Consider the following 8,320-nt stretch of genomic DNA (forward strand, 5'->3'; position numbering starts at 1 on the left):
CTTCCAAGAGTTGCTCAAATTGCCTCAGAGAGTCAATTGTTAAATTTTCAATGTAAGCACTTATACTTAGCAAATGCTATAAACCTGAGCTTTATTTATTGCTCTACTGATGCTCTAGACTTTAAAAATTGATAGACAAAATGGCAGCAATGCAGATTAAACTTAAAAATTGTGTTCAGCATACATTTTTATACCTTTGAACTCTTCCCTAAATTCTCACCAATGGATAAGTTCCCTTAGAGGGTTATAGGCAAGGATGTGCTAATAAATGTTAACAATTGACTCTCAGATAAAGAAAAATGTATACACAATCCACTCTAAGATTTAATTTACAAATTTAACATTTTTTCTATCATATTTTTGTAACTAGGCAATCAACAAAACAATAAATCAGGGTCTTGATTTATAGCTTTTGTCTTTTTCTGAAATGTAAATGTTTATATGGAAAATTTTACAATCTGGTTGTAAAAGTCAATTTGAACTACCTCCAGGTTTACCTTGATTCCATGACCTACCTAGGAGTAGATCTGAAAGAAATAAAGTCTTACTTCTTGATGATGGCATATGCTACATAGCAGGAAGTTTCTAGAATAGAGGGAACCAAACTCTTTTGTTTTCTTCTTTTCAGAAGAAAGAAATTGTGAACTACTTTTTAAAACCAGACATTGTTTGGCAAAATCACACCCTCCAATCAACCAATTAATCAAACATTTATTAAGTACCTACTATTTGCCAGACATTGAGCCAGATGTTAAGGAAATAAAAATGAAATCATCCTTGCCCTCAAAGAGCTTACATTCTACTAGGCAATTCATATCACTAGAGAGAAATAATACATACACACACACTCACAATTAAATATAAAATATATGCAAAATAAAATTTAAAAATCATTTTGGGGAGGATAAGCACTAACAATTGAGAGAAGCACTAACAATTGGGGAATCAGGAAATGCCTGATTGTTGATGGCATCTGAGTTGAGTTTTTAAGTAGAAAAATGTAAGAAATATAGGTGACATAGGCTCTGTTATTAGAACATTAAAAAGATAATATTTGTAAAGTGTTTAGCACAATGCTAGGCACATAGTAGGTCCAATATAAAAGCTAGTTATCATCATCATCATTATTCTCCAGGTCCTTAATGTATAGGTGATACATCAGGTCTATGTTCTCAGAGAAAATTTTCAAATGAGACCCTGATCCCTGGACCACATGAATAAAAGGGAAATGGGTTCATAATTCAGTGATTGAATAATATATTTTTGCACAGTGCTACAAATGCTCCTATGACAAAACTCCAGAATTCTTTCAAGGATAATTCCCTTGGCAAGAGCAGTGGCACGAAGATCAGATCACCAGTACGAGGTTTAATAATAATACACTACAATAAACATTTATTAAATGCCTACTATATGCCAGAGGGGCAGCTAAATGGTGCCATAGTGCATAGAGTGTCAGACCTAGAGTCAGGAACACTCATCTTCCTGAGTTCAAATCTAATTTCAGACACTTACCAGCTGTATGACTGTGGGCAAGTCACTTGACTTCTTTTTCCCTGTTTTCTCTATTATAAAATGGGAGCAATAATGATACTTACCTCCCACTGTGGTTATGAGGATCAAATAAGATAATATTTGTGAGGCACTTGATACAGTGACTGACTCATTAATACCATACATATTAGGTATTTAATAAATGCTTGTTCACTTCTTGCCCTCCTTCTGATTGTCTTTCTCCATCATGTGAAAATTGAATGGAGGTTTGTTTAGTTTTCACAGTTATGAAAATTGAATTAGAGAAATACAGAGAAATGAAACACATTAGAAAATTGAAACCTAAGCAGAACAAGGAAATAAAAACAAAAGAAAGGAGAAAATGCAATTGGGCTGGGAGATTCAGACTTATAAAAAGAAAAAGGATAATGTAATCAGGCTGCAAATTTAGAATAAGAATTAGAGATGGAGAACTACTGGCATGTGCCCCACTCCTCCTCTTCCCCAGACACTGGCATAGAACTGCCCAATATGGCATGCCCTCATCAGAGAAAGCACTGTGCTCTTTGAACAAAGCAGAATTGAATTAGTCTAGAAGAAATGTGAGATGCAAAAAATTAGAGAGTCCACCCCAAATGTTCACATGGACTATTTGTGTCCAACCTGTGGCAGAGCTCTCCAAGCTCGTATTGGTCTGATCAGCCAAAATTGGGCACACTGTAACTTGATTTTAGCATGTTGATGTGCTTTTGGTACTCTACCAGTATGAAAGAAAACAACAGATCAGAAGGGGAGACTTAGACTCAGGCAGGGGAATTAGACTCTTTAGAAAGTAAAGTACTCAGCCAATAGAGAATCCAGAGGAAAGACTGAATTTATTCAAATAAGTCCAAATAAGTGCAGATTCACACTCATGTGGAGAGATTACACACTCCTGATAGATTGTGACCTCTGATACTCAGCCAATGAGCCATCAAGGGAGGGACTTGCAGTTCAGGGATAAAGAAGAATTCCAGAACTGATTCTGAGTTTTCCTGTTATATAGAACACCCACATTTATAGTTGTGAAATTAAAGATTTGAACTTCACCCCTTTCAAGTCCAGTGGAGTTATTTCTCACAGTCCTAGTCCCTAACATTGTTGTGTACAGGGAGGTATACCTTCTATCAAATACTTTCAATCAACTGTCTTTTTTGGAGGGAGAGGTGGGAAAAGGGGAATGGTATACAATGAATTACGAAGCCCTCCCTTTAAAATGCCTGAAGAACTTCTAATTGAGAGCTGTAAGCCAAAGTCTGAACATTTGTATGTGTGTCCATACTCCCATAGATGCCAGTTGTTATCAGGTTACCTAGAAATTGGGTTCCTAATATTCCATTAGACAAAGCTGTGGTTGAAGCTAAGACCCTTCCCCATCCCGAACCTAAATTATTGGCTAAGAGCAAAACATTGATGGGTTTCCAGGGAAGTCTGGGTCTCCCTATCTCCATGTTGTTATTCAGTTATTTCAGTCGCATCCAACTCTTTGTGATTTCATTTGGAGTTAGTTTTCCTTGGCAAAGTTACTGGAATAGTTTCCCATTTCTTTCTCCCATTCATTTCACAGATGGGGAAACTGAGGCAAGCAGAGTGAATCAATTTGGCCAATTAATATCTGAGGCCAGACTTGAACTCAGGAAGATGAGTCTTCTTGATTCCAGGGCCAACACTATCCTCTGTACTACATAGCTACTATCTTCAAGTCATATTCAAATTCTATGTTTTGATCCCTGTGTATTAGCTATTTTTTGCTAGGCAATTGGGTTTAAGTGATTTGCCTAGGAGCACACAGCTAGTAAGTGTTAAGTGTCTGAGGTCAGATTTGAATTGAGGTCCTCCTGAATCTATCCACTGCATCATTTCTATATTAGCTTTGACTCACTTGGTTTCTCATCTGGGCTGTTGTACCTGTATCCCACCACACTAAATACAGTACTGTTAGATTTTCACTCAGAACTCTCAACCTCAAGCAATCCACTAGTCTCGGCCTCCTCTAGTAACATTACCATAGTATGCAAAACACTCCCCTTGCAAAACCGTTAAAAAGATTACATGGCTAGTATCAGAGATAGGATTTGTACTCAAGGCCAGGTTACATGCTACTCCATGCTGCCCAACTCCATTTAGAATGAAAGGACTTATATTTCAATTCTATTTGTGCTTCTAATTATTTATATTCCCTTGGACAAGACACTTTATAGGTAAAAGTACTTTCCTTCTCTTCCTTTCTCTTCAATGATTCTATGAATATCTATGATTCAGTGGCCTTATAAAGTAAGACAAAGCCTGGACTTCAGTGAACATCCTAAAGAACATATCAGGGCACAGTAAAGCTGAATCATCAGAGAAGTGAACAACCAAAAAGCTGAAATAACTGATTTTTATTTTTATTTTTATTGCTGAGAACTGATGCTCAAGGTAGTTACTATGAGGCCCCAAACAGTCTCAAGTGGCCTTAATTGTTAGAGAATCAATTTTTGTCCAGTTCTGTGCCAACTCCCCCTAATTCTGGTACTCTGTTAGTCACTTCCTCTTTCTTTTGCATAGTTTATTTGTGTATATTTGTTTGTCATCTCCCCCATTAGTCTGTGAGCTCATTGAGAGCAAAGCCTGTCTTTTGTCTCCTTTTGTATCCTGGGAACTCAGCACAATGCCTGGTACATAATAATGTTTAATAAATATTGATCATTTGATTGATTGACGCTTTGGAACTATTTGTATTTTTTTCCTCATTCTAATTCTATAAAAGTGATCAACTGTCATCTAACTGAAATAATTGATGACATTTAGATAGCATAATGGATGGAGTACTGGACAAAGAGTAAGGAAGTAAGGACAAAGAGTTTCCTCATTTGTAAAATTTAAAATCTGTAAAAAAAAATCTGTAATGATGATATCTGTGAGGTTCAGATAATATTTGTGAAGAACCAAATCTTAAAGCACTATTTAAAAGCTTTAATATATGCCCACCTTCCCCAAATCTGACTTGTGGCTCCAAGAAGCTGTATGTAGCCTGTGTAGAGACCACACTCCAGTAAACCATTTGGGCAGATGGGCTAAATCAGGTTAAGGGTAAATGACAAGATTCAAATCTGTCAGTGACTTAGGGGAATGTCTGCCCTAAGCATATAAAGACTTTCTCCAGTGGAATGGATGAATGGGAGTGATTTGGTCCAATGTCCAAAAAGGTGGATGAACCAATTATTGTGGAGAGTTTAGAAGTTGGTCAAGCATCAAAGGCACCAAGGTCATCCATTGCATCCTGGGCCATTACCAGTTGTCCTAACTTTAGTCTTGCTACTGGACCTCAGTGATTCTGTAATAAAGAGTGATGCTGATGACTTGGTGCAACTAGTCTCACTCAAATCCAATTCACACACAAGTCAAGTCATCAACCAGGATGCCACTGGTCTTCTCTGAAAATAAAAGACAAAGAAAATAAAGAATATTTTGTAGTTGGGTGACACAGTGGAGTCATGAAAATCTGTCTTCCTGAGTTCAAATCCAACCTTATACACTTACCAGCTGTGCGATCCTGTGCAAGTTGCTTAAACCTGTTTGCCTCAGTTTCCCCATTTGCAAAATGAGCTGGAGAAGGAAATGGCAAACCACTCCAGTATATTTGCCAAGAAAACTCCAAAATGGAGTCATGAAGAATCAGATACAACTGAAAAGAACTTAACAACAATAAATGATTATTTTTAAGGTATGGAAAGCATTTTAACTATACTCTCTAATTGATCCTCACTGCAAGATAGGAACTCTAGGGCCCAGAATAGGCAACATAAGATCACAGATTTAAAACTGGAAAAGACCTCAGAGGCCATCAAATCTAGCCCCTCAGATTATAGATGAGGAAACTGAGGCACAGAGAACTTGTGTTTTAACCAGGGTCATATAACTTGTCAGTGTCTAAGGTTGGAATTTAACTTGTTTCTCTGACTCCAAATCTAAATAGTGCTCTCTCTACTATACCATGCAGACTCTGTACCCACAGATAAGGAAACTACATCAGAGAAAATGGGATTTGACTAAATTTGCACAGCTAGTTAGTCCCAGAGATGAGAATCAAAATCAGATCCTTTCTAGCTCCATGTCTACTATATTACACTAAATCTCCAGGGAAAGGAAGAAAAGAAACAAACATTTATTAAATACTTACTATATGTCAGACACTGTGCTAAATACTTTACAAATATTATTTCCATACCATCCTTGTACTGGGTCAACTGAGTTTAACTATTTGCCCAGTTTGGCCGTCCATCAAATTCTAAACAAGAGTAGAAGTTGGAGTAGATTAAAAGATAACCTAGGATTTTAGTTTCTCTCAGACTCTGAAATGAAGGACATAAAGCACAGTAAGTGTATTTGATTGACATAAATGTTTATAGTATGTCCTTTTATGCTGGGAAAACCCCCAATGAAGAGGACTATACCAACACAAAACTATAATGATCCTATAAAGAGCCTGGGGCCAGGACAGATATGATAGAATCCCTTTTAAGCCAAACATTAGACTACTTACACTTAGACAGAACTGAATCATATCATTGAGGAACATTTTGGCCAAATGACTTGGATTTCACTGCTTTAATGTGGAATAGATGGGAATTTTCTCCATTACTTAGAAATGACACATCAATGACTGCGGTATCTTTCCTATTAAAAAAGTAGCTTCTATAAACTTCTTATTCAATAAATCTCTCAATGCCTTGTACTGGCCAGATCTGAATAGCTTTTTTTTTCAGGGTTTTGTTGGGTTATTAACCACCAAGGAGGTTCAAGAGAGCTAGTTTCATGTAGATTGTTCAGCTTTCCTCTCTAATATTAAGTCCAAAGGCCCCCAGGCAAGAAACCTTGCCTAATTACATTTTCTGTCCAGCACCTAATAGACTATTGATGTTCGATTCTTATCAAATAAAAATAATTTGACATCACTGAACCTTTGTTCCAGAAAATTTAAATGACTCAATATTTTGTTTAGTAGATGTTAGTATATTATTTGTAGCATATCTCTCAAGAATACCAAAAGTATGAAAGTAATTTGTCCCAAAGTTCTATTTATTTTCTGATCAAATCACAAATTCACATATAGTTGCCAGAATGATTTTTCTGAAGTTCAGGTCTATTCCCTTTTCAATAAACTCCAATGGCTCCCTATTGCCACTAAGATAAATCATAACCATCTCCCCTTTGTTTAGCATTTAAAGTCCTTCACCACCTAATCTCGATTCTACCTTTTCAGTCATATTACACATGTTTAAAGTGTCCTCCATACTCTTCATACACATCACTTGATTTTTCCATCTGGCTGCCTCCAATGCCTAGGATGCACTCCCTCCTCATTTCTGCCTCTGATCTCCTTTTAGATTCAGTTCAAGCACTCTGATGTTGTTTCTAGTATTAATGTTCTAGGATTCTCTTGTGTCTTTAGCCAATTGATGTTCTGCATTGCTCCAAAATCAAATTCTTCCAAAAGTAGTATAGCAAATGTATTGAGAGAAATGGGCAAAGTTGCACCAAGAAGGATTTCTATTCCTATTGTCATCATGTTAGTGCATTCCTTCATTACCATATCTGAGGAGTACTACAATCATGTTTGTTTTGCCTTTCATGCTTAAATTGCCCTCCTTTTTCTCATACACATCACTTCATTCCCCTTCTCTGTTCTTTGCACTGACTGTACCTAGCACAATATTTGGAAAATAACAGGTTCTTAATAAATACTTGTTGACTAAATTGATTAATCTTTTGCAATACTCCATCTTCTGCTCCATGCCTTTGCAAAGGCAATCATCATCCATTCTTGGAGTGGATTCTTTACTTACCTTGGTGTCTGAGAATCCTTTGTTGACTTCAAAGCTCAGCTGGAGCAGTCATGGCATAGACCCACCAATTGCTAGAAATAACCCTTGAACCACTCACTCCCTGCTTCTCTCTTCCCACCATGTATTTACTTTGTACATACATATATATTTATAGGTATCTCTTTTGATGGAACTAAAACTTCTTGGGACAGAAATTATTTCATCCTTGTCACTGTATCATAGACCTAGCAAAGTATCTAGCACATAGTAATTGCTTAAGAAATGCTTGTCGATTGATTCTCTCTCCAGGCAAATCATGCTATGACTTCCTAGAATGATTCAGTAGAAAGAACAATGAATTTGTCGTCATTGGACCTAGGTTTTTCCATTTACTACCCTTATAATCTACAACAAATCTTCTTTTGTCAGCTATTGTTCAATTACTTCACTCAGGTCCTATTTCTTTGTGACCCCATTGTAGAGTTTGGCATTTCCTTCTCCAGCTCATTTTACAGATAAGGAAACTGAGGTAAACAGAGTGAAGTGACTAACTCACGGTCACACAGCTAGGAAGTGTCTGAGGCCATATTTTAATTTAGGAAAATGAATGTTCCTAATTCCAAGCCCAGTGCTCTATCTACTAGGGTACCTAGCTGTCCCAATTCTTTAGATTGTGAAATTGTGAGACGATGGGATTGGGCTAAATTGTAAAGTTCTTCCCAATTCTATACCCATGTTCCTATAGTTCCCTCATTCCCACCACCATATACCATCCAACTTTAGTGGAGTTTTTTTTCTCCTCTTCTCCTTTTTCTATTGAATTACTATCCATTTTTAAAAGCCTGGCCCAAACACTGCCACTTTCAGGAAACCTTTCTGCTTGGTAATGACTTTTCTCTCTTTATACCTCACTTTATATTTTCCTTGAATTACTCTTATGTATTTATAGCCATTTTATGTTTATTCCTTTCCTAGTCTAA

Source organism: Antechinus flavipes, chromosome 1 (assembly GCF_016432865.1).
Source record: "Antechinus flavipes isolate AdamAnt ecotype Samford, QLD, Australia chromosome 1, AdamAnt_v2, whole genome shotgun sequence".
NCBI lineage: Eukaryota > Metazoa > Chordata > Mammalia > Dasyuromorphia > Dasyuridae > Antechinus > Antechinus flavipes.